The sequence below is a fragment of the Protopterus annectens genome, chromosome 1.part2 (assembly GCF_019279795.1).
Source record: "Protopterus annectens isolate FY-2018-M chromosome 1.part2, PAN1.0, whole genome shotgun sequence".
In the NCBI taxonomy this organism is placed as follows: domain Eukaryota; kingdom Metazoa; phylum Chordata; order Ceratodontiformes; family Protopteridae; genus Protopterus; species Protopterus annectens.
Window position 1 is genome coordinate 168017914 of NC_056727.1, and position 27909 is coordinate 168045822.

Below are 27909 nucleotides of genomic sequence, written 5' to 3' on the forward strand. Positions count from 1 at the left end.
CCTTTTTCCCCCCCTCTGTAGTTGTTTGCTTCCCATACACTAGATTGTTTGCTAGTTTTCTCCAGCAAATTCCAGACCTCTTTTGTCTATTACCTGTATTCCTACTTGCAGCCATCCCTATTGACAGAATCTCCTTTTTCCAGTCCTGCTCTGCCTTAGTTATTAGAATACATCCTGTAACTTTATGAATATAATATTTTGTATAGTTGTTGTTATTATTGTCCTTAAAGATCTGTATTCAAAACCTTATGGTCTCATTTCATGAGCCTCCCTTCATTATCATCCTTTTCCACTTTAATGTATAACCTTCTGTTTGTGTTATGTATATGAGCCTTAACTGCATAGCTCTAAAATACTCTTACAAATCAGGTAATCCTAAACCACCTTTTTGTATGGGAAGGATCAATTTATCCCACTTAATTCTCACCCTCTTCCCCTCCCAAGTAAATACCTACAACTCTTCATTAATTATTGTCCATAGTTTCTCCTCTGGTTGATAAAACATATGTCTGACCTACATATAAAAAGTAAAGGGACTTGAAACATTTTCACTGCATGTGTTTCACTGCTTTTCCACCATGCCAATATTTTTGTATTAATATGCATATCCATAAATAAGAGTGTCTTTTTTCTCAGCTTTGGTAATATCTTTTGTTCATTCTCTTTCCACATATCTTTAGGTGCCATGACAGAATCCTTTGTAATCCATACACCTAAATACTCCATCTTATTATGTCCCCAAAAATACAGGTATTATTAGTAACCATTTCATACATTGCTTAGGCTTAACAAATCCTCTGATAGGGTATGTCTCATTCTGTTGTGTCCCCATATATATACAGGTATTATTAGTAATCATGTCATACATTGCTTAGGCATAACAAATCCTCTGGTAGGACATGTCTCATTCTGTTGTGTCCCCATAAAAATTGGTATTGATGAAGCAATTTATGTGTGGGTACACAATTTACCTCTGTAGGCTTTGTTTTATTTTTATTAATGTTATATCCTGAAAAGACTTGAAACTATCTCAAAATGTTTAATACCAAAAGGTTTATAAAGAAAAAAAAATATCATCTGCAAAAAAAAAAAAAAAAACATTTCTTGATTACCATATCAATTATATCCTTGAATTTACAAATCCCTTATTTTCTTTTCCAATGGCTCTTAATAAAAAGTAAATGCAAAGGAGAAAGAGGACAGCCCTGCCTGGTTCCTCTGTTCAAAAACAGCTAATCAGATCGGAACCCTCCAACCTTATTTCTTGCCTCCAGTCCTTCATGTAGCCTGCTAATTAGCCCTGTTATTGTGTCAGAAAATGTAGTTTCTTCCATTGTCATACTCATAAAATCCTAGCTTACTCTATGGAATTAATTTCTGTACATCAAGACCCAAAAATAACAGCGGTATTTTCTTACATTCTGTTTCCCTTTGGATCATCACTGTTCTATTAATGTTGTTAAATGTTTGCCTCCCCACCAGGAAACCACACTGATCTATATCTATCAATTTTGGCAGTAACTTTATCATTCTCTTGCTTAGTATGAACATTTTATAGTCATGGTTTAAAATAGAAATGGCTGTTTATGAAACTGGGACTGATGGGTCTTTATCCTCTTTGGGTAATACAGCCACCGCAGTTTTCTTCTAAAATGCTGGCACTTCCCCTCCTTTTAAAATACTATTAAATAAAACCTTCCACATCTGTATCACTCCCCCTTCAGCTTCCAAAGCAGGAATACCATCTGTTCTTGGATATTTCCCTGCAGATTGGTTATAATATATCACCATTTTTATCTCATCTCCTCCTGTCTTAACTATTAGTTATTGAGGCTCATCTTCGTGTGATCTTGGAATAGTACGTCTTCCATAAATATTTCCATTTGTGCTTTTTCTTGGATTCTGCATTACTCTACATTAGACAGTTCATAAAATGTTTGAAATATCTGTAATACCTCTATTGGATGTCTAGTTATTTTTCTTGTCATAGGCTTTCTGAGGCTGGCGATGACCCTTTCTACTTTTTGTTGCTGTAATCATTGTGCTAAAAGTTTTTATGCTTTGCAGTTGTTTAGAAAAAATAGTTTCCTAACAGCCATCTATTTAAATTTATGCATATTATCCAGATTTTCACTTTAGCACGCTGCAGTTGGTTCTCTTTTTGTTCTGTGAGATTCCTCGTATTTTGCAATAAGTATAACCTTTGTCAGCCCTATAAATAATTCATGATACTTCTTAACCATATCTCTTTCTCTTTTATTTTTAACCTATTTTTATTTTGTCCCAGTCACTAGCTATCCCTTTGGAAGAAATTTTTTATCTTCCCTAGTAACTTTCAATTAATTTCCACTACCAATTCAAAATGGCACTGGTCTTTTTTTAAAAAACTTTATTGAATTTCAAATAAAAAAAAAACATTCTCCATAAAATATTCACAAATATTTCAACTTAATTAGTTTAAAGAACAAATATTATTAAACAAACATAACTAAGCTATTTACAAAGACGTTCTCATATGTACTGTATATAATTGATACATCAACAGTTATCTAAATTGACAAATTATTTTCCTAGTAAGTCATGTAATTTATTCCACATATTGTAAAACAATGTATTTCTGTTAGATCTTGATTTAATGGTCAATAATTCCAGATGACAAAGTTCAATAAGAAGATTCTTAAATTCATGGAAAGAGGGAAAAGTGTAAGATTTCCAATGTCTTGTTATAGTTTTTCTGGCAACAGCTAATTTGGACCAAATCATAGGATATTTAATTTTCTTAATACATTCAGGTATTGATGTATTGAATAGAACCATGGATTTAGTATACATAAAATTATCTGAAAGTAAAGTTTGCAAAAAGACATTGATATCCTCTCAGTACTTTTTTAAGGCTATACAGTCAAAAACATGTGTGACCAGTCAGCTTTCACTTCATTTTTACATCTCCAACATGTATTTTTCTTCTTACTAAATTTGTTTATTGTGTAAGCTAATAAAGATTTATACATATATTTCCATGTAATTAGTTTCCATTTAATTGAAAAAGTGGTCTTATTAGCTAATTCTAATATAATTTGTTTATCTTGATCATTAGGGAGGTACTTATTAATGGTAAAATAGTTCCAGTAACTATGAGGATAAATGTCATTGTCATTTCTAATTATTTTATATATGTATTACAATTTATTTTTAATAGGAGATTTATGTTGCGTAGATAACATCAAATAATTAATAAGCTTAAGTATTGCTTTTTTATCAGAGACATCATATCAAATTTATTTAAAAGAAATTGTCTACACGAGTGTGTTTCTAACCATAAGTGAGTGCCTATTCCAAATTCAGCTGTTAAATAGTCAAATGAATTTAGCTCATCTTTAATATCAACTGAAACTAGTATATTATTTTTTTTCTTTGAAGAGCAACATTTTTGTATTATCAGAAGAAGAAATAACTCCTTGAGTGAAAGCAATGGGAAATAGTATAAAAAAACAAACCTTATATTCTGAGGATTTATATATATAATTTCTAAATGTTTTTAAGAGGAGTAGCATATAATTAGATTTAAGTACAAGGGGAATATATGTAGAAAAATAATCTTTTAATAACCAAGTGAATAAATTATTCACTATAGATATTTTTTGGTAATTAGCGAGGTTATATGTTTGACAAGATAATACTTCTAAATATTTCTTCCATTTTGCAGTATATTCTATATCTGTAAGAAGAGTTATAGATTTAATCACAGATGAAATTGAATATAATTCCAGATTAGGCAAACTAATACCTTCAGTATTCCAGTCTCTCATGTGATAAGTTAGTGCTGTTCTGAGTTTATTTAGAAACAATAAGAATTTTTGAATCATCAAATTAATTTTTTTTAATTATTGATTTTGTTGGAGGTAAAGATATTGATTGAATAATGTAAAGTATTTTAGGAAGTAAAATCATTTTTATAATTGAAAGTTTCTCTTCCATAGTAAAATGAAGTTTTTTTCCATTTACTTATAAGTTCTTCTATTGCATATAGGCTGTTATTATAGTTTAGTTGAATAGTATCTTTGATTTTGGTAGTTATTGTTATTCCCAAATGTATTATTTGGTCATCCAGTGCTAAATATTTTTTTATATTTATCATCTGTTATGTAACTTTGTGTGTAAATAGGAAGACTTTTTGTTTTGTTATTGAAAGTTAATCCAGACATGTTTCTAAATATTTCCATTACTTTAAAAGGGAGATGAAATAGATGTATTATTTCCCCCTAAGGTTATTAGTACATTGTCTGCAAACATTTGTATTTTGGGAGACTCATTAGAACTTAACTCAAAACCTTCAATTGCTTTATCTATCCTAATTAAATTAGCCCACGGTTCCATTATTAGAGTAAAAAGGAGTGGGGATAAGGGACATCCTTGTTTAGTCCCCTTGGTTATTGGTATTTTTTTGAAGTACTAGTACCAATTTTAATATATGCTTGACTACCTTTATATAGTTGCGTAATAAGATTAATAAAGTTATTTGAGAAATGTAATTCTTTCATTAATATAAATAAGTAGTCCCAGTTAACTGAGTCAAAAGCACAGTTTATATTGAGACTTATTAAAGTTATGGTTTTGTTTAAGTTCTTTGCAGATTCAGTTAGAGTAATAATTATTTTTATATTATTGTATGTATTTCTATTCAAAATAAAACCTGTCTGATCTTCATCTACTAGAGTTGGAAGAAATATTTTCAGCCTGTCTGCATATATGGACATAACATTTTATAATCAGTGTTTAGTAAAGAAGTTGGCCTATATGAGGAAGATTTTGTGGGATCCTGATTAGGTTTCACTATGGGAGATATAAAGGTATATTTCCAGGAAGGTGGGATAATAGTATTGTTTTGAGAAATAACGAAAACTTTATGAAGTAGATTTAAAGCAGTTTTGGGTAAAATTTTATATATTTCAGGGATAATACCATCATTACCTGGTGCCTTGTTTTGTTTTAGTTTACTAACTTGATTTTGAAGATCAATAGAATATATAGGTGTATCTATTATTACAAATGAGTGTATTTAGAGAGGAAAGTTTTGATCTCCTCTTTTGAATCTGTAGCTGTAGGTTTCTGATTGATATTGAGAAAACAATCTCTAAATTCTATTATAATGTTCTGTATATCAGAGACCATCTTTCTTATTTTAGGAGAGAAAATCCCATTGATATGATTACATTTATTAAGTCTTTTAGTTTTGTTGGCTAACATATTAACTTGTCTAGGATTGGTAGAAAAGCTTATAAATTCAAGTTTCTCCAAACTAATTTTAGTTTTATGGTTTAGAATCTCCGTGTATTATTTAAAGAGATGATTTCTTTTTCTTTTTCATTTTTATTTTTTCTCCATTATTGTTAAGTTTTAAGTTATTTAAGTTATCAAATTTGGATTGTATGTCTTGTATATCACATAGTTTATTTTTATTAATTTACCAGGTAATGATTTTCCCATAAATAGGCTTTTAAAGCATCCAGTATATATATATATATATATATATATATATATATATATATATATATATTCGGAAATATCATGTGTGGTGCTTAAAGTAATAAAGTTTTGAATTTCTGATGAAAATAATTCTTGAAAGTCTTTTAATTGTGTGATATATATATATATATATATATATATATATATATATATATATATATATATATAGGGAGTCTTGTAATTTGAATAGTATGAATTGTGTTAATTAATAATTCAAAGGTTATAGATTTTTGACCTGATAAGGGACAGGAGACGACCCTTGTTTTAGATAGGTTATTAGTTCTGTGGAGATAATGCTCATTCTAAAATAGATAAAGTTTATATGTCTATAAGAGTAAAAAGTAAAAAATAAATTTGTATCTGCAAAATTGTTAATATCTTTTAGAAGATATAATTCAGTAAAATCGTTTAATAGTTTAGCTGATGTTGAAATCCTCCTTTTGCCCATGGTATTAGTATCTTTCTTGTCTAGAATACAATTACAGTCCCCTGCTATTATAATGTTGCCTTTAGGTAAATGAACAATCTGATGTAGATGCTGTTTTACTGTATTCATCCCAATTCCAGGTAGCAAAAAGACGTTTATAAGTGTAAATACTTGTTTATTCAATTGTGACAGAGCAAAACATTCCTTTATCATCTTTATGGACTTCTATAATGTTAGGGAGAGGTATTGTATTGCTCCATAGTATAGCTACTCCTCTGTCCTGAACTCATTATTACAGTATATGATTTAGTATTAAGTTTAGTTATATCTTCTTTTATCAAGTGTGTTTCTTGTAGAAAAATTTGATGTGATTTGTGTAATTTGAGATATGTATATAAACCTCCCCTCTTACAATAGTTATTTAATACATTAATATTGATAGAAATACCTTTTAGCAGAAATATACAAGATTGTTTATGTGAATTGAATACAAGTTGACCATTAATATTTTTGTGGAAAAAACATTTGAGGAATTCCATGATATACTAACCAATTAGTAGGAAAATATAAATGATGTCTTTTCTGTAATATTTTTCAAATACAAAGGCATAGTGAACGTCAATATAGATTATAATAAACAATGAAAATATAAAAAAGTTGAACTGAATTTACTCATACCCTTTCTGGAGTTAAAAACTCTTAATTTGAGTAGATTACTCAAATTAACCACCCATCTAATAGCAACAGCTATTCAGCAACTGCCAACAAGAATAATAACTAAATATATTTTCATAACAGCAATTAAAGATTACACATCAACTTTATATAATAGACTAATGTACCAAAAAGCTCTTTCATTTGTATATGTCTTATTTTACATTTCCATCCTATATTTAAAGAATTATACCTGTGAAATGATATATATGATCATTTGCATTGAAATCAAGAAGATTACATAAGTTTGATAAACATTATATCAATAACATATCGTTAAATAATTCAGCATTTGTCATTTACTTCAGTCAAGAATGAAGTTTCAAACAATATTTGTGAATTAGAGAGACTATAAAATCTAAGCTCAAAAGTTCAAATTAGACTAATATATTTTATATGTAGTTGGTGATTCAATATAAAGTTTATATATCTAAACCTTAATATGAATTAATCTTTCTAAACCTTAACAGGAATTAATCTTTTTAACACTTCAGTTGAAAAACTTTGCTTATTAGTAGGAAACTGATTTCAAATTTGTGTCTGATGAATTGAATAAGAAATGTAGTGTGTGTGTGTGTGTGTGTGTGTGTGTGTGTGTGTGTGTGTGTGTGTGTGTATGAATGTGTATGTATGCATGTGTGTGCGCATGTGTGCGTGTGTAAATGGGCTATCTAATACACAAAGATTACTTTCTTTTTTTTTTTTTTGGTTTCTCCTTTTTTTCCTTTTCTTCTTTCCTTAGAGAAAACCTTCTCGTGTCCATTTTTGTATTAAATGAAATAAAATAAGCAGCTATCATAACAACATTGAAATCTTCATAAAGAAATAAGAAATATGAAATCACTGTAGGTGTCAGGCTTTGTATATCAGAATAAGTATACAAATGTTGTTCGCAATACTGTATATAGTGAGTATTATTGCACCTGTTAACATTACATAACCTATGTATGCACTGCTTAGACATCGAGCTACTGTTGTATACCAAGCCTAGGATTCTTAAAGTAGTACATTTCAATATTGCAATATAATACTTTGCCATACTGTTCAGTTTATGAATAACCTTAATGAACTTTCTAAATATACATTGCAATCAACCCTTAGCAAAATATTTATCAAATTTCAGCAAGTATCTAAAGTAATAAAATGAAATTATATAAACTGCTATGAGTTATTAACACTTATACAACGACCCCCCCCCCATTAATATTCCAAAATGTGCACGCTGATTGGTCAGCGTGCATGTTGTAAATCAGACTTATACTAATGTAAAAAGGTCCGGTCACCCAGACTTTTTCTATTAGTATAAGTCTTTTTTTACAGAAACAGAGAACACAAGATCTCCATTGCTTTTTAGACACTGTCTCACTATGTTAAAGGAGTTTAACATAGCAAGACAGCTTTAAAAAAAAGTAACAGAGATCTTCCTTTCTCCGTTGCTTTTTTTAAAGCTGTCTCGCTATGTTAAACTCCTTTAACATAGCAAGACACTTTGTAAAAAGCAACGGAGATCTTGCTTTCTCCGTTGCTTCCACCCACAGCTCTGATGTACTGCGTAAGCATACGCATGCGCAGTACATCAGAACTGCCGCAGAATACCAGACAGCTGCAGAAGGGCAGCAAGGAGGCATTATACAATGCCATTATTTAAGAAAAGTAAGTATTTTTTTTCTTAAATAATGTCATTGTATAATAGCAATAACCCACTTCTGCATGTGGGTAATGCTGGATTTACCCACTGTTGTCTTTATTTGGCCACTCGGGCTTCGACCTCGTGACCAAACCACACCAACCGTGGGTAAATCCAGCATTACCCACACCCCGGCGTGGGTTATTGCTTAAATAATCCTGAAGGAAAAAACCCAGACCTGTATTATTTTCTCTAATCCATCTTAAGTTGGTGAAATAAGCTGAAAAACGCATTTGTATTACGCTGTCGAAAACTCAAACTGTCCACAGCGTAATAATCGACACGAAAATGTCGAAACCCCCGAACATCGAACACACACAAAAAACCCCCCACCCAAACACAACACAAATTGCTCTATGCAGGGGGGCAAGCCCCCCTGCACCCCCTGCTACTGAAATATACCAACTCCGAGATCGCACTACATTGCAGTAAATGGAAATCTCTCCTTACGGAGATTTCCGTTTGCACATGCAATGACTTTCGCTTTCGACATTTTGGTGCCAACAATATCAGCTTTGAGATTGTCGGCCTTCAACAAGGTGAAGTAGACCCCTGAAAAACACTATGTATATAAATAAGGCTATATAGGAAGCAAACACATAAAAGCATTAGATCAGAGTTTCAAAATGACAGTGCTGTACACACTATGTTGCCTGAAAACAAAAGCATTTAGCGTAGTGCAAGTATACTAATATTGTGCTGCATTCGCCTTTTAGATGTTCATATAATTGGCTAATTTAACATCTAAGGTTCAAATGTTATCCCTTTTGGTATTTTTTAGTTAAACTGTATACTTTAAAATGTCCTGTTATATCATTGAACAAACCAAGCCATGTATATAGACTTTCAAGTATATACTTCGTGAAATATGACATATTTACGTTTTTGATGAGAGCATTATTTTCTTAAAGTAAAATGAGAAAATAATTAATATTTACTAAAATAAAATAGTTGCTGTGTGTTTAGGAGTTTATCTGGTCCTTTTTTGAAGCTTTATGTCAGTTTGGATGTTCCGAAGTCGTTTCAACATTCTTTCCTGCAAGAAGAACCTCATAGCAGAGTTTAAAGTTCACACAAAATCAGTGCGCATGATGATGATCTTTAAAAAAGACCTTTCCTGCATCCCAGTGGCTCGAGATGGTATCTCTCGAGCTCAGAGTGTAGAAAAATGAGACGCTACAAATCAGCGGGAAACCGTGAGTAAATTATGCAATTTTGAAAGCAGTAGAAGCTCGTACAGTCATTTGAAACCTCAGAGAAAGTCAACAGCTTCCAAATCACAATAATATGGCCAACAATGACTGGTCGTACATGCATGCAAGCCTCATAGCAAATCTAGATACCAGTACATATAAACCAGAAATCCGAATTTAAAAAATAACTGCATTAAAAGAGTAAGTGATCGGAATGATAACAAAACAATATCAAACACTGCACCAACATTTCCCCTGCATAAAACATTCATTTTCCGTAGTGCAGAGAATTATATGACCAATAAGATATAAATATATATAAATTGCTTACCTGGGTATTAAGTCCTTAAATGTAGCCGCATATAAAAGAAAAAACAATAGTCATACCAGGATTTCAGTAAGCATTTCAAGTATAAAGTATAACAAAGATGCAAGTAGTCATTCATTTTTTTAGCTTCATTTTTTTCTGAAGTTTTCCATGAACCATTGTCAGCTAATCTTTTCAGGTTTTTATTAGTCCATTCCATTTCATCAGTTTTGTAGACAATTTTATTAGGTCTGATAAAGGAAAGAGAAGGCATCTAAGTCATCAAATGCTTTTGGACCATCTTGCAAGAGGATTTTCAATCTAGCCGGGAACAACAAATGGGTCTTTGTTTGACATTTTTAAGTTCTGTAATTAAAAGCAAAAATGCCTTCCTTTTAGCTATAACCATCGGAGAGTAATCATTGTCAAAACAAATAATGTTGTCTTTTATTTTAATGGAAGACTTAGCCCAAGCTGTTTTGAGAATCATTTCCTTGTCATGTGAAGAGAGAAATCTCCCAATCACAGATTTAGGTGAGTTGTTTTTACTGGTTTTAGATGAAACTAAAGATCTGTGAGCTTTGTCGATGCCATAAGAAAGGGCTTCAGGAAGCTCAAGAGCATCATACAGCCAAGTGGTCAGAAAGTTTACTAGGTAGTTACCTTCATTGCTTTCTGGCAAACCAAAATTCTGATATTATTTCTACGTGACCTGTTTTCTAAGTCATCCACCTTAGCTTGAAGTAAAGTATTTTATTTAAGTAAAAATTCAGTGTTGTTTTCACCTCAGAAAATAAAATAAAAAACAGAAAACAAACAGCAGGTACGCTCAGTTTATTGTAAACCACATTTCGTTTCAGTGTATTGTAAACTACAGTACGTTTCAGTTTATTGTAAACCACAGTACAATACAATAAAATGAGTGTGCCTGCCATTTGTTTTTCGTTTTTTATTTTATTTTCTAAGTTTGTTGGTTTTTGAGTGTTTTTCACAGTTGTTGTTTTCACCGTCTTGTAGTCTGTTGTCCATATCATTAAGGGCTTGTTCAATTCCGGAAATTTGTGTTTTTTGTTGCTGAAGATCGTCATGTATAATTTCCATTTGTTTGGGGCATTTCGCCTTGAAGTTATCTATCTTTGAATCAGTTTTGTCTATTTTCACTGACAAGTCCTGGATGTTAGATAACAGAGATTGTATTTCCATTTTGAGGGATGTTTCCTGATGATTTGCTTTAGAGAAGCTCATTTTGAAATCCAGTGTTAAGTGAAGAATTATCCAATGTAATTTTGACAGGAAAAAATCATAAATTTATAAATTTTTTTATATACTATCCTAGAATAAGTTTAGTAGTATCTATTGATGTAGAAAAAAACACATTTTGGGATAGTATTAATCAAAAAATTGTGTCATAAAAAATTGAAGAGACAGAGAGCTGAAAAGAACTGCTGCTATCCAGAGCACATCTTGGCCCAAAATGACACTAGCCTTGAGTATTATGTTGTGTTTTACCTAGCATGATGCCCAAATACCAAGACAGTTGCTTTAACCATTACCCAAGTAGTTGGTGTCTTTCTAAGGAGTTCCAGTGTGTGCCAGCCTGGGATGAAATAGTAGATAAGATTTGCTGTTTCACTAGAGATGGCGTGCACATTTCATACCAAGGCTAATATGTGCTGGCTAAAACCTTTGCTGCCTTATAGTGCCTTTTTAGACAAAGTCCCCTACCAGACATTAAAACACAGTAAACTGAAATTCAAATTTGGACAAAATCATGGTGGCATTTCTGAATGCTAGGAGTCTAAATAGAAGGATGTCAGTACTTGAGGCCCTTCTGCAGCTCAAATGCATTCATATTTGTGTAGTTGCTGAGACATGGTTTCATTGTAAGGAAAGCACTCTCTCAGTTTTTAGCTCCTGTTATGCTTTTAGGCTGTCCTCTAACTGCGGAATAGCATCTGTATTTGTGAGAAACACCAACCTCCCATATCAGATTATGCAAAATCTTAATTTTGCGCTTCTAGAGATCCAAATCACCCTTAACATGTCCACATATTACTTTATTACTTGCTGTATAACCCCATTAATGTCCCCCAAAGGTAATGGAAATTACCTTCTCACTGTAAAGGGGTTAAATATCAAACCAAATACCTTCTTGCTAGGGGACTTCAATTGTCCAAATAATGACTGGCACACTGACACCTCTAAAAATGAATACATGTCTTGTTTTCTAGGCTATTAATACCAATGTGCTCAAACAAATTATAAAACTGCCCACTAGAGATTTTAATATCATTGACATTCTTACCAACCTATCTCCTGTTGTATCCCACATCCACATTTCCTTATCCCTACTAAAATATGACCACAAATCAGTCGCTTTCTTCTTCAGGAGTAGTAGTACCATCCCATCTCCAAAAGATACCATGTTTAGGGATTTTTTTCAGGTCAAACCTACGTCATCTTTTAGAAGATCTGGGCAAGATTTCCAACAATACCACATTAATGGACCCATCTGAGAGAGCTGTCACATTCAACTCTGAATTTTACCAACAACTAAACTGCTGCATACCAAAAGTCAGTACCTGTCTGCCCTAAATAGAAAGGCAAATTCTGGAATACATGTCTGTAGTGCAACTCCTGTATTAATAAACCGCATAACAAAATAAAGAAAAGAATGAAACATTGTAAGAAATCCCCATCCTTCTACCTTAAGGCTGCACTGAAACATGCTAGCAATGAACTTAAGAGCATTTTTAAAAAAGGAGGTTATGAGTACCCCCAACAGTTACAGTGTAGCAGGATTAAGCTTAAGGTCATTACGGCTACCAAAATAAACTACAAATCTTTCTTCATTTATGTTAGGAAATTAAAGAGTAATGCCCAACAGTGCACTGACCCATCCATAATAATATCATCCATTCTAATCACAAGTATATAGGTAATAAATTTAAGACTGATTTTGTACTAACTTTACCCACCTACCCACACTGATGCCTGCACTATGCCTGAAAACGTAGTTTCCCCTGAATTCACTATGGTGCAAGTTGCAGAAAGCTTGTCAAAAAGTACAAATAATACTTTTGTAGGATCAAACAGTGTACCAGGCTGCATTCCTGTCATTATCAAGTATGCAGTTGCTGAGCCTCTACAGAAATTGTTCAACCTTTGTCTGTCAAATGGGTTTGGGTCTAACATCTAGAGAACAGCCACTGTGACTCTCTACAGACTCTGGTATTTATATGCCTGTCAATTTCAGCAGTCTTGTATGCAGAGCCATGAAACGTGTCATAGTGCAATTCATTTATGTGGACATAGGCAGCTTAACTGACCTAGACCCAATCAGTTCAGTTTTGTGAAAGATAGGTCCAGTCTTCTGAACCTAGTAAGCTCCTTTGAAAATCTTAACAAAGGCTGTGGTCAGTGGTTACTCAGTGCATGCTGTTTATCTCACTTTGGCTAAGGTTTATGACACTATCCTCCCATGCCGGTATTATAGGAAATTAAATTTAGCATAAACCTATACATTACAGCGTCAGTGGTTCAACAGTAGTGTCATTGTCTCCAAAAGGTAATGTACTCTCATTTCATACTGGAAGAGCAGAAGGCTGTGGGTTCCATTTCTACACCAGGTACTTAATTTTCCAGTACTGAAACTGTAGTGTAGCATAAGAGGGTGTACTGCACTCCTGAGTCCGCTGTCCTCCTGATGAGACATTAAATTGAAGTCCTGACTGCCAGAGTTGCAGAAAACTAAGCAGTATGTTAAAGTTCCTGCAGCACTTACTGTAAAAAAAAAAATAATAATATGGGTTGTGTTACAGATGTTTTGTGTATGTTTATATATATATATATATATATATATATATATATATATATATATATATATATATAGGTTCATAGGTAAGTACTAGGCTATCTGCCCAAGGGCATTTATAAGCCTAGCCAGAATGTGTTGGCTTTTGCCACCCCCTTAGATTAGTTCCCTGCGCCACTGTCCAGCAGAGCCACTGCAGTGATCCCCGGGGTAAATTTTCTGTTTCCCATCCACCCGTCAAGGTTTCTTTTGAAGAGTGTTAGTGAGGGGCTCTGCCTGATGTATATTGGAATCCTGTTCCAAAGCATGGGGAGTCTCTGGGACAGGAATCTATCCCTCCAGCATGTCCTATTTATCGTTGTGGTGAGGTTTATATCTCTAGAGCGTGTGGCTCTCCGGGATTTGTTGTTTTTTTTTTTAGGTGGAGCATGTCCATCAATTCTGGGTTGGACATGGCCTTGTATGTCAGGCAGAGTTCACCTCTGAGTAAACGGTATGCAACCGAGTACAGCTGGAGTTTCTTGAGTCGGGCTGCATAGGGCATCTGTTTGAGGCCAGTAATCTCTCTAGGTGAGGTACTTTTGTGGTCTTTCCAGCTGTTGCAGGTTGTAAGGTACATCCCAAATGGGGCGTTGTATTATATGTTGGGTCTAATGAGTAATGAGTAGAGGCACAATAACCTCTTTTGTTCTAGATGCGAACCCTTTTGTGATTAGGTGGGCCACATAGAAGGATTTTCTAACCACCTTGGCAATATGATTATCAAAGGAGAGATTACTATCTACTTGGGCCCCCAGATCCCTTATTACATTTTCTGTATTTAGGGGACTACCACCTATGTAGTAGCTCGCAGGTACTTTATTTTTTCCAAAGGGGATGACTATGCACTTTTTGGCACCAGGTATCCGTCTCAGTGAGACCCTTCTGGAGGGTGTCTATCAGCCGGAGAATCAATTATGGCCCCTAGTTTGCAGTCGCCTGCGAACTTGGTCAGCCATAGTCCTCCTATGCTTGCCTGTACCTCTTAGAAGTATATACCGAACAGGAGTGGTCCTAGGACTGAGCCCTGGGGGACGCCACTTGTAACTGGTTTAGAGTCAGACGTAGAGCCTGCAACTCTCGCCATGTGGGTTCTATTCATGAGCCAGTTGGCAACCCATCTCATGATGTAGAGGTGTATGTTCAAGCTGGTGAGCCTGTCAATAATACTAGAATGGGGAATGGTGTCAAAAGCCTTTGCGAGGTCTAGGTAGACTGTGTGGACCTCCTTTCCCTCGTCTAATGCCTTGGTAACTGTCTCAAAGAAGTCCATCAGGCTTAGAAGGCATGATCTGCCCTTAACAAAGCCAAACTGGGTAGGGTCCAAGGTTTGGAGGTTCCCAATGTCTCTGTTAATGAATTCCATGATGATGCACTCCATAGCCTTGCAGACCAGGCTAGTCAGGCTTATAGGGCGATAGTTCCTGGGGTCCGTTGTGGCTCCACCTTTGTGGAGTGAGATAACTGTTGCTGTGCGCCACTCTCTGGGTATGTAGCCTGTAGAGAGGCTGAGTTTGAACAGTGTGTTTAGGTGAGGGGTTAGTTTATTTTGGAGCTCTTGTAAGACACAGCCTGGGACACCATCAGGTCCCATTGAAGCTGTGTTTTTGGCTTTGGATAGGGCTATTTTAACCTGTGTGTCGGTGATTGACAGACCCCTACATTCTTCTGGTATGCTTATGGGCCCTTTAGGGGGTGAGGGGGGTGAAGTTTGCAATAAACCTGTCTGCCAGAGTGTTGGCAATATCAGTCGGTTCAGTGTATTTTGTACCATTCTGCACTAACTCAGAGCAGATCTGAGAGTTTCCACTTAGGTTCTTGACATAGCTAAAGAACTCTTTGTGGTTATCTTTGGAGTCATTGGCAATTTTTCTTTCGAAACTAGCCTAGGATGATTTAATGAGGGGTCATAGTTTCTTGCTGATACTGATCAGGGATGTCTTTCCGTCTTGGGATTTTACTCTTTTCTGTATTAGTTTCCTCCTTCTGTTGTATAGCTTGTTTATGGCAGGGATCCACCAGATTGGTTTCCTTTTCTTGGAGGAGTGAGTCTTGGTTTTACTTGGGATAGCACAATCCATGCCTTCCTGCAGATGCTCATAGAGTGCCTTTGTAAAGGTTTCAGCAGCTTGGACAGCATTGTCCTTTAGCATGGGGGCTGTGAACCTTTCCACCTTGGTCTTAAGTAACGTGAAGTTTGCTTTTGAAAAGTTTTTCACAGTGGTTTTCTTGATTGGGGTGGGGGGCGGAATGTGGATATCCAGAGTGATTAGTCTATGGTCTGATCTAACCAGCGAGGGGTTAACCTACGGTGTGGAACACCGGTCGCCCATGTTGGTGATAACCAGGTCCAATATTTTGTTCCCTCTGGTGGGGGTATTGACCAGTTGATCCAAGGCATTCGAGTCTATAACTTCTAGGAAGCGTTGGGCAAGGGAGTTAGTAAATGAGTAGTTCTCCCAGTTTATGTTTGGGTAATTGAAATCACCCAGTATTAGGGTATTTGGTAGGACCTTCATATTTCGCAGTGTCTCCAGAAATGCGGAATGGGGGTCCTGGATTATGGTGGGTGATCTGTAGCAAGCTACAATTTGGATTGCAGTTTTGCCCATTGTTAGTTGCACATGGATGATCTCTGATGCATTGTGCTGCGCCACTAACCTGGAGGTGTGGGTATCCTTGATGAATATGGATACACCCCTGCCTTTTGTGTTTCGGTCCTGGTTCTGTGGCCGAAAGGTATGGTATGAGTTATAGCCTAGTAGTGCTGGGGTGCTCTCAGGAGCGTCAAACAAGATTTCTGTTACTGCACAGATGTCGATGTTCTCCATACTGAGGAGTGCCTCGAGTGCGTGCATTTTGAGGTTTAGACTTCTGGCGTTGAGTAGCATTACCCTCAGTTTTTGGTTACTTGTGCTATTTATGGTGGTGGGTTTGTCTTTTGAGCCTTGCCTAAAAAAGGCACTATGGGGGCGGTAAGAGCCTTGGCCAGTATTCGAAAGCCTAAGGGTGACAGGTGCAAGCCATCTCTTGCGAAGCAACGTGGCTTGTCGAGCATGGTCATCCCAGGTGGACAGATACTGGATCCCCTTTGAATGACACCAGAAACTTAGCCAATTGTTGAAATTGATCATTTTTTCTTTATACTGTGGCATCATTCTTGGTGAGGGCAGGATGCTACTCAGGGTCAGGGTCGTGCCGGCCTGGGCTACATTATCAGAGAGCTGTTCCATGTCTCTTTTCATGTAGTCCGGGGAGGTACGTCTGAGGTCATTCACACCAACATGGACAATGACAGAGTCGTATTTGTACTTGTTCTGGAGTGACCTGAGTGCTTGTATTATGTGGCGGATCCTGGCACCCGACAGGCAGCTAACTGTAACCTTCTCCTTGTCCAGCCTAGTTAGTTGGACATCAGTGTGCCTGACTATAGAGTTGCCTGTTACTAGTGTGTTGGGTATGTTATTTTGCCTTAAGGGCTGTGATTGCGTGGCACACTGATTATGTGAAGTATGTGTTTCATGGTTGGTGATGGGGCGTGGAGGTTGCTTGGATATCTGCTTTGGAGGTCTCTTTTGTTTTTGCAGATTTTTATTTAGAGCCTCCGAGTATGTTTTCATGTATTCATGTGTGTTATTTGCGGGTGTTGGTTTATTAGGTCTGTGTGAGACTGGTGGTGTGTTGCAAGTATTACCTTTCTCCGCTTGACTGTCAGTTCCAGTCTTGGGTTGAAAGAGCTTTGCCTCCAGTTTGGCTGTATAATTGCATCTCTCGCATATATTAGTGTTTGGCGGTAGGAGGAGGGGGGTGTCTGTGTACATGAGGCAGTTGCAACATTGCCTCAAAATGCCCAGATTCACCAGTTGGACTGGAGAGTACACCGGAAACTGCCCTTTGGACATGCTTGAATAGGTAGAGTAAGCTGTTTTTCTGATTGGCTGGTGGGGACGAATAGAGAACCTTGTCCTTCTGGACAGTATAGGGGGGGGTCTAGTGCTAGGGTTAATTAGTGCTTGCTATGAGTTTTAAGCAAGTGCTTGACTGTGAAATGAATGGTTTGAGTGCTAAAGTTGAAAGTTTGTCTAGTTCCAAGGGAAAAACTGAAGAGTAGACTTTGTGGAGCCGAGAATAGTTTAACTCTAGCCCGGTGCGCAAAAACGTGCAAATGCGTGTTTTATAGCAGGGAAGTGAAAGAGATAGAAATTACCCCAAAATGGCCAATAAACTACTAACTTCTGGGCTGAAACCACTCCTCCAGGGACAGATAGGCTGCTCAAAGCTCCCCTCTCTCACAGGTGAACAGAGAAACTTTCTTCTATCCAAGTAAGGTATGGGCAACACAGAAACTTGTAACATAGCCCTGGATTCAGCAATAACCTGAAAACTGGACAGTACTAGTTCAGAAAGGCGGGAAAAAAAGTATATTTTTTTTTTTTTTTTTTTTTCTTTTCAGAAAATAGAGCAGATAAAATCAAAACAACATTTTAAATGCACAGAAAAGGATATTGCATTTTACAATCAAACAGATTATTTAAACACAAAAATGACTTAATTCAAGTGCAGGCAGCAAATAAGTACAAGATGTAGCAATAACAAACTTTTTAAATCACAGAAATGCTTAAAAAAATGGCATTTTAGGCGGAATTAGTTAAGACAGCAAGAAAAGCAGAAAAATTATACTTAATCACTCCAAAATCTCTCTTTTGTCTCTCTACTTCTGTACACTCTACAGAACACCTGGAAGGCACTTGCCGAATGGAATACAAGCACAACAACTGCGCAAATGTGTTTTTTATAGCAGGGAAGTGAAAGAGAAAGAAATTAGCCCAAAATGGTCAATAAACTACAAACTTTTGGGCTGAAACCACTCCTCCAGGGACAGATAGGCTGCTCAAAGCTCCCCTCTCTCACAGGTAAACAATGACACTTCCTTCTATCCAAGTAAGGTATGGGCAACACAGAAACTTGTAACACAGCCCCGGATTCAGCAGTGACCTGAAAACTGGACTATACTAGTTCAGAAAGGTGGGAAACAAGTATGTATATATATATATATATATATATATATATATTATTTTTTTTTCAGAAAATAGAGCAGATACAATCAAAACAACACTTTACCCAATTAACCAGTTAAAAAGCACAAAACAGAGCCTTGTTCCAGCAGTCTTCAATCAGACAAGTTCTAACTGCAGACTCCTGCCACTAGGATACAGAGAAACCTTCTCCTAAAAAGACAGCCTGGATCAGTGCACAAGTTATACAAACAAAGCTAGATCCAGCAGGCCTGAATCTAGTCTATGCTACAGCAAACAAGGGGTACAGATTTCATAAAGAAACAGTTCAAGTAAGCATGCGCAATAAGCCTTTAACCAGAAATTCCCAGCTCAGAAGGGCAGAATCTAGCCTCTCCTCCCACAAGAGTGCAGACCACAAACCTTCTTAATGTAAAACAACTGTTTGAAGCCCAGGTGCTTAAACCAAAGGCCTTAGAGTAACAGTTACAATTTAATCAGGCTACTAACAAGCAGTAATAAAGGCAGCAGAATAAATTCAATTGAGTACTTTTAAGAAGAGGCAAAAGCAAAATAAGGTAATAAAGTAGGAAGAAACACAAATACAGTAAAGCAGATGAAGTGGATTTTTTTTTTGTAGAGGGAGGAAACAGAGCAGATTAAGATACTATAGGGTAATGTCCTTCCCAAGTGCTCTCTCTGTACAGAGCAGAGGAAATGGGACTGGTAGGAGTATCTGAAATTAAAATATGATCTCACTATGCTCAGTTGAGTGAGCAAATGAGATGGGTCCAGGAGGAGTGTGCAAAAACAGATTTACAGAAGGGGCGGGCAGTTCCAGGGCCACCAAGATTAATACCACAGCAGGAAACAAGGAGGGGGGTGGGGAAATAACTACAGATAGACAGAGACACACAATATTTACTGAATCAAATCTTAAATAAGTGCAGAGAAAAGTATACTTACATCAGCTTGTGTCCAGTTGATATATGCAGACAAGTCTTAGTAGCCAGCAACTCTGATTAAAATGATTATTAGAAATGTGTAACCAACACAGATTTTAATGCAAGCAGAACCCCCCAGGCTAACACTAACACAGAAATTTCAAAGCAGTCTAACAACTTTCAATGAACCCAGATGGCTACACTTTTTCACACTTCAGGCAGCTAACTGCAGATAGACAGAGACACACAATATTTACTGAATCAAAGACACACTATATTTCCTGAATCAAATCTTAAATAAGTGCAGAGAAAAGTATACTTAAATCAGCTTGCGTCCAGTTGATATATGCAGACAAGTCTCAGTAGCCAGCAACTCCGATTAAAACGATATATATATATATATATATATATATATATATATATATATATATATGTGTGTGTGTGTGTGTGTGTGTGTATATATTTGATACATATATATATATATATATATATATATATATATATAAACATATTTGTATACATTATTGACATTATGTGCACATTGTTTACTGTATTTGCAGCCCCATATTCATCTTACTGACATTGTTTTTATACTTTCTTCATCAGTAAGTAATGCAACACAATTTTAGTACATAGCTCTTCCATTACCATTTCCTTAGTTTTCATATATTCTCCCCTGTGCTTTATCTACAACCATTTTTTTTATTTCTGACAGTCCTTCTTCATCTCTTCTATTTTTGTTTATACAGTAGTCCTTCATACCTTCTTTTACACAATACCCAGATTGTAACAAATAATATTTTATCCAGTTTATCAATTTCCTCCTTCCTTTCTTTCTCATATTTGTCATACAGTGTCATTTTGTATACATATTCTTGAAATCTTCCTGACTATATACATTTTTAAACTTTTCCCAAAAAGACTTACTCATTTTGCATTCTAAAACAATGTTTGCAGTTTCCTTTACCTTGCAATCATAACGCTTTATTCTTTTATTTTATATTTCATATTTCCCTTAACAGGTAACTTGATTGACTAAATTCTCCACAAAAATTCCCCACATTAATAGAAAATTTCAAACCTTTTTCTTTCTTTATTTTATCGCATTTCTAACATCATGTGATAAATCACTCCATAGACATATAAGAAAAAAAACTTCCATAATGTTTTCATACTACTCATCCTTTTTTCACTACATCCATCAATATTTAATTTTGATAATTTACCTTATTTACATACTCCTTTCTTTCCATGATGTTTTTTCATCCATTCTTCTCTCTTTAACTTGTTTCCATATCTCTTCCTACTTCTGTTGTAACAATTTCCTACCATTCAGTTCTCCCTGTTTTTCACACTGTTGTTGTTGTTTGTCTTTCGGCTTTTTCCCGGTAAGGGGTCGCCACAGCAGAACTCCGGTCTGCTAATGATTGGCAGTAGATTTTTACGAAACGCCGAGGTGCCAGCTTGACGCCCAACCTTCAATGAAGGCACGCCCAATTACGCACGCATGTCTTTCGAACGCTACCCAACCACGGGGAGGACATGCAGACTCCACACAGAAGGCACTCCCAAGCCACGCCGAGAATTGAACGGGAGAACCTCTTGCTGTGAGGTAACAGCGCTACCGCCATACCACCGCGGCATTTTTCACACTATTAATAACCCAAAATAGGTGCATTGACACTAAAAAATAGGATTTTTTCAAACGTAACCCTTTCTTCTTTTTTTATTTTATATTATTCCTCTTTAGATAGGATTCAATGTCGCACCCCATATAAAACTAAAAAAAAAAAATTGTAGCATTTCCTTTCCATTTTTCCAGGAAACGTATAAACTTGCCCAACATAAGCAAGTTTACCCAAAATGTATGTATTTAGCATATGCATCTTTTCATTGTATGTATTAAAATGTTTCCACCATACTAGTAATATTTTTATTTCCTCCAGTTTTACTTTCCACGTAATCAGCATATTTTCATACTCCCTAAAATTAACCCCTAATATACTAATTTTCATCCTATTATAATAAATTCCATTCATCTTTATTTCACCAAACCCCTTACTTTTTCGTTTATTCAATCATAAATCCATGTTTTTATTAACTTTTCAATTCTTATAACACTTTCAATCATCCATCCTCTCTGCCTTTTTGCTAAATAACCAGATCATTTGCATTAGATAGACATATTGGCATCTCAGCTTCCTTTCCCATCTTCCAGCAAACTCCCTACATTTCTGACATAAAAGTGAGAATACTTGCATTACTAGAACACAAATACTCATTCCCCTTCTTACCCTGATTTTCTTTCCCATCCATTCATTTACCATGTCATTTGTCCATGAAGTTTTCATAACAATTTTTTTAATTCCAACATTTTTTTTTATTTATTCCACACGCTTCTATAATTTCCCACATCACTACATGACTTATCTTATCAGATGCCTTCTCTGCATCACATGTAATCAATCCTGCCTCATTTTTCTATCAAAATCATACTTTACTATTGTTAACATTTATTTTACTTCTCTCCTTTTTACACCATTTCCTATTCATTCATTCAGCACTGTTTGCATCCTTTTTTGTATTATTCTCATAAATATTTTATAATCAGTGTTACCTGAAGTTATAGAGCTTCAATTTCTTATGTCTTTCCTTCACCCACTATATACTTCTTCCTGCACTATTGCTTTATCTAACCATTCATTCATTTAATACTTTACATAAAAGACTTTTCTTCCACCTCCATTCACTTGTAAAACTCATAACATAGTCTTTCTAATCATGGTGCTGATTCATTTCCCCCTTTTTATTTCTTCTCTAGTAATCTCAGATTTTGTTGTAGTGCTGTCAGATATTTTTAACTCACCATTCCTGTTTCTGTGCTTCTTCATTTTTATGAATTTTATCAGCGTATCTTTCCATTACTTCCATTATTTCTGTTTATGTCTTACACTACCTTCTTAATTATGTATTCCATCATTTTCCTTCTTTTATTTTCAGTTGTTTTTTTTTTTTTAAATAAGATGATGCCTTCCCTGTCTTACATTTTAAGATTTTAACATTCACTCTGTCTGTTTTTATCATACAGCTTTCTATCTGCCTTATTCTGTTACTTTTTCTCAGTTTCTACTTGAAGCTCTTCCATTTCTTTATATTCCTTTTTATTTTTAATTTGTATTCAATTTTCTACCATTGAAATACTTTATTATAATTTTCTTTAAACACTACTCACCATGCAGACCAGTTTTCTTTAAAATCCCTGCATTGTCACATCTTCTTCCCATAATTTCTTATTCTCCAGCTTCATTTCTTCTGTCTTAATAACTTCACCAGTTAAGCTTTTTATTCTTTTTCTTTTTAAAACCTTTGTTGAGTTGCCATTTGTGAGATAGCCAAACTTACTTTTATATAAAAATAAATAAACCACATTAACAAGTTCCCATTTACAAATATTATAATTCACATTTGTTGTTATATATCATATAAGCTAAGCAACATTACATAAATTATTAATTTCCTGCCTTCCCATGAACCTCATTACTCCTCCAAAACATTATCAGCATTTATGTTCCCACACTTTCCATGTTTCCTATGTAATTTACTCCTACCCTTTTCTAAAGATCCCACTTCCTGTTCTTTTATTTATGTTACAATATTCACTACTTCAGTTACAGCTGGCTTAGATTTTGATTTCCATTTTCTAGTAATTACTTTCTAGGTAGCCACCAGAATTAAACTTTTCAAGGCCTTACTATGTCTAGGCAATTCAAGTCCTGTATCCCAGCTCAAAAAAATAATTTCCTTAATTACACTCATTAGTTTTCCCAGTATTGCTGACAAAGTACTCTTTAGGGATTTTTTTTAAAGTCTACAGGAATAACCGCAACCGAGAACTCTGCAAGGACAGCAGGTGCCCAGGCTCGAAAATGAAACAAGCAATCACAAAAAGCCAGCATCCAACTGGAGATAGGAATATTTAATGTGTGGCAACAAAACATAAAAAAAAAAAAACGGTTTCGGCCCAATGGCCTTTTTAATGTGTAACTCAGTCTATAGTCAACCACCTGGTTATATACAAAACCAAAATACATTAATTAGTCATTAATTAAACAATTATAAGTGTTCATATAAACCAGGTGGAAATAATCCCCCCAGTTTCACAATCCATGTTTTTTCTTTTTTATTTAACAATTTATGCCAACCTGTTTTAAAGGATATGTGCCCCATAATTCTGTCAATAGTAATAAATTTGAAAATGGCTGTCTTTTGAGGAATGGTATGTTTATATAAAGTGTTAGTCAAATATTTATTCCTGATGTTACCAAGATGTTCTGAAATGCGAAATTTAATGGGTCTAGAAGTTTGGCCAACATAAAAAGCTTAACAAGAGCAAATTGCAAGATAAATGGCCCAATTACTGCTACAATTGGCAAAAACATTAATAGAAAAAACTTTAGAAGTGTTTTTACTAGAAAATTCTTTAGTCTGAAAAATGTGTTTGCAAAAAAAGCAGTGTCCACAAGGGTAACATCCCACAACTTTCATCCTATCCAGTGTAGCCTGTATAGAATGTTCTCTAGGCATGAAACATTTGTAATAGCTAAAGCGACTCCCCAAAGTTTTACCTCTACGAAAAGAGAATGAACATTTATCAGCTAACATGTCACATAGTTTATCATCAGCCAAAAGAATATCCCAGTGCTGTTGCACTATATCCAAAAATTCATGGGTATTTCTACCATAAGTGGTGGTGAGCCTGATTTTATTGTCCCTCTGAAATTGATGTTTCTTATATGTGAGTAAATCGTTTCTGGAAAGCTGTTGAACCTCCCTACTGGTCTGCATTACCTTACATATAGGATACCCACATTCCCTAAAGCGGTTAATTAAATCTTGATCAAAGTGTTTCTAGTCTTCGGTGCTAGAGCAGATTCTATGTATCCTTATAAATTGTGACTTGGGAATATTGGTAACAATGTGTTTTGGATGACAGCTGGAGGCGTATAGTAATGTATTTGAATGATGGAGTTTCCTATATAATGAACTGGATAAAGTACCATCAGGTTGTTTAAGTATGGTTACATCCAGAAAGGAAATAGATGTCACATCATAATTAACTGTAAACCGTATACTCCATTTATTTTCATTCAAATACTGGACAACTTCCTGTAGATATATAACGTCCGATTTCCACACCATCCAGCAGTCAACCAAAAACCTCCGCCAAATATCTATTTCCCCCAAGAAAAATGTTATGATTACTGTCATATATGATAATCTCTTCAAGATAACCCATGAACAGGTCAGCATATATGGGTGCAAAAGATGCACCCATAGCTGTACCTTTCAACTGTAACATTTGCTGTTGAAATAGAATACATTTTTAGACAGGATCTGCTCTGTCAAATACACAAGGAAAGTGTTGAAACCCAGACTATACAAAGACATTTTGTTCAACCAATATTCCAGGGCACATAAACCCGCCCAGTGTGGAATACTGGTGTAGAGAGACATAACATCCAGTGTACACATCAACCAACTTAGTTCCAGTTGGGTGTCAGAGACAATATTCAGAAATTCTGTTGTGTCCTGTATCCTTGCTATAACTCCTGATAATAAAGACTTTAAATACATAGTAAGGTAAGCAGACAGATGTTCAGTGAGGGAGCCTTTTCTAGAAACGATAGATCTCCCTGGGGGTTTGTTGATGTCTTTGTGAAATTTTGGAAGAAGATAAAAGTACTGTGATGAGGGGTCCTTAACCTTTAAATGAAACATTGTACGTTTATCTATTATACCTTTGCTAACTGTAGATTCCAAAAAAGTATCTTATTTCATTCTTAAATCTGACTGTAGGATCATAGGGCATACAAGTGTAAAATCTGGCATCTTGTAGCTGTCTGTTAGCCTTCTCAACATACATAGATTTATTCATTACAACTGTTGAACCACCTTTATCTGCTTGAATAATAACAGTATTTTTGTTATTTCTTAACCTTACCAAAGCATCCATTTCCCTTGATGTCAAATTAGAAGGAAAAATGTGATGTTAAGTTGTCTATCTCGCCTTCATTCTTGCTGGATGGGTTCGGAGCCGACCTCGGCTCCGACTCGGCCACTGTAAAAGCTCGAGAGTTGGTTCCACCGGCTCGAGGCTCCCCTTATATCCCACAATGCTAGGCGAGAGTTACCTCAGATCTCGTTTGCCGCTACAGCTTCGAGGTTGGTTGCTTCTACCGGTTCCTGGTGAGTGTTAGCTTTTTCTTCAAAAAGTTACTCTTTTTCCCCCTTTTTAACTTATTTCTTCCTAGATTAGTGTAGAACATTGAGACTTTTCCCGACCCTATTTTTCCCGTTCTTACTAAAAGAACCGTTGGTTCTTCCTTTGGGCCTTTGGCCTTCCTTCCCTAGGAGTGTTTGTGTAGTTGCTTTAACTTTTGTACTTAAGTATTAGTATTTTTGGCTAAAATTATTATTATTTTTAGTATTACTAATTTTTGCTGACAGGGTATAACTGTGTGTTTGGGTGTGTGTTAGTGTACACCTGTCAGTTAGGAAATGTCAAAAGAAGCAAAGGTCTCGATTCAAGAAGTGTGATGCGTGCTGTCAGAAAATGTCTCTGACAGACGCTCACACTTCTTGTGTCTATTGTCTGGGGTTTGCACCTGCAGGACTCCTGTGCTGTGTGCCATGGCTTCAGCCCCAGGGTCCTGCAGGAAAGAAAAACAAGTTGATTCTGAGAGGCTTGTTGAAGCCAGAGGATTCCCTGTCAGTTTCAACAGGGAAGCCCTCTAAGGCATCGAGGTCTTCGGCTCCGGCTTCTGAGCCGAGACCTCAGGTTGTTCAACCTTTGCCTTTATCGGCTCCGCTGGAGCCGATAACACTCAGTCGCCAGTTTCTGTGGCTTCCTCGCCCCCGGCCGGAGCCGAGGTTATCGAGGTACCCGTGTCGGCTCCGACAAGATCTTCGGAGCCGACAACCAGAAAGAGGTCTAGGTCACCTTCTCTTGGCTCCGTTCATTCGGCTCCAGGATCTCCCCTGCTGTCTGAACGGAGCCAAAGGTCTCATTCCTCTAGGTCATCGAGGCTTTCCGATCATGACCTTCAGAGGGTGGTGAGTCGACTACTTAAGTCCGATGCACTAGCCCAGATGCTTCAGAGCCCGACTCATCAGTCGGTGCCTGCCCCGGTCCATCAACTCTTTCCTCCTTCGACTCTTTTGAGTTCGGAGCCGGGTCGTCGGAACCGAGACTGTGGTCACTTCGAGCCGAGACAATTGTCTTCGGCCCGCTGCCGGCTCCGCTTTTCTTCCTTGGAGGAATCTCGGCGCCGGACTTCCTCGTCGGCTCGAGGGGTGAGTGGCATCGACCCTTGTCCGACCCCCTCTCCTCTCGGTGCTCGGCTGGTGAGTTCGGCTCCGACATCGACCTCGGAGCCATCACTGTCGGTGCCGAGGGGTCCTTAGCTCCTCGGAGCGGGACCTCTGGCTCTGCCTGACAGGGGTGCATTCGAGGTCATGCGGAGTGTGTTAGAGCCTGGCTCTACTCCACAGTCGGCTCCGTCAGCCCCTCCCTCTATGCTGCCTCAGGGTAAGTCGACTCACTCCCTCATCCCGGACCGCAGAGAGCCAGCTCCTCAGGAGCCCCTTTGGGGATTTCATCCTCTTCCGAGGCCTCTCCTGATTTGGCAGAAGAGCCTCCTCGGAAGAGGAAGTGCAAGAGGAAGCACATTGACTCACCTGAGTCTATCACGCCGGACACAGATCTGGATGATTCTGAGGGTTCCCCGCTCCCCTTCTGAAGATGTCTCATTTGCAGACATTCTGGAGATCCTGAAACAGAGGGGAAATTGGCCAGCCTTCAACCCTTCGGAGGACGAATCTGTGTATCTTGAGGCGTTTGGCTCTCGTCCTTCCACCTCCTGGGTGTCCGCCCCCTTCGACCCCCTCATGCAGGTGGTTGCTAAGAAGGCATGGACGGCTCCTGATTCAGTGGACCCCACTCCCAGGAGACCCTCCAAATTCATCACAGCTCCATCAGACAAGCAATTTTTATCAAAAGGAGTTTCTGTGGATGCTATGGTGGTAGCTGCCGCCACAAAGAAGGAACTGGCTGATCCTTCAGTGCCTGTCCATCCACCTAACAAGGAATCTAGGTCCATGGATAGGTACGGGAAGCGGATGTTCTCCTCAGCGACATTTACCATGCGTTCGCTGAATTACCTGTGCCATTTCACTCGCCTTCA

General features: G+C 36.6%; 1 protein-coding gene across 1 annotated transcript in view; it reads right to left on the bottom strand.

Annotated features, from left to right (window-relative positions):
• Positions 1 to 27909, bottom strand: part of NENF (neudesin neurotrophic factor) — a 1081512-nt gene that overhangs the window by 354325 nt on the left and 699278 nt on the right. The window lies entirely within an intron of this gene.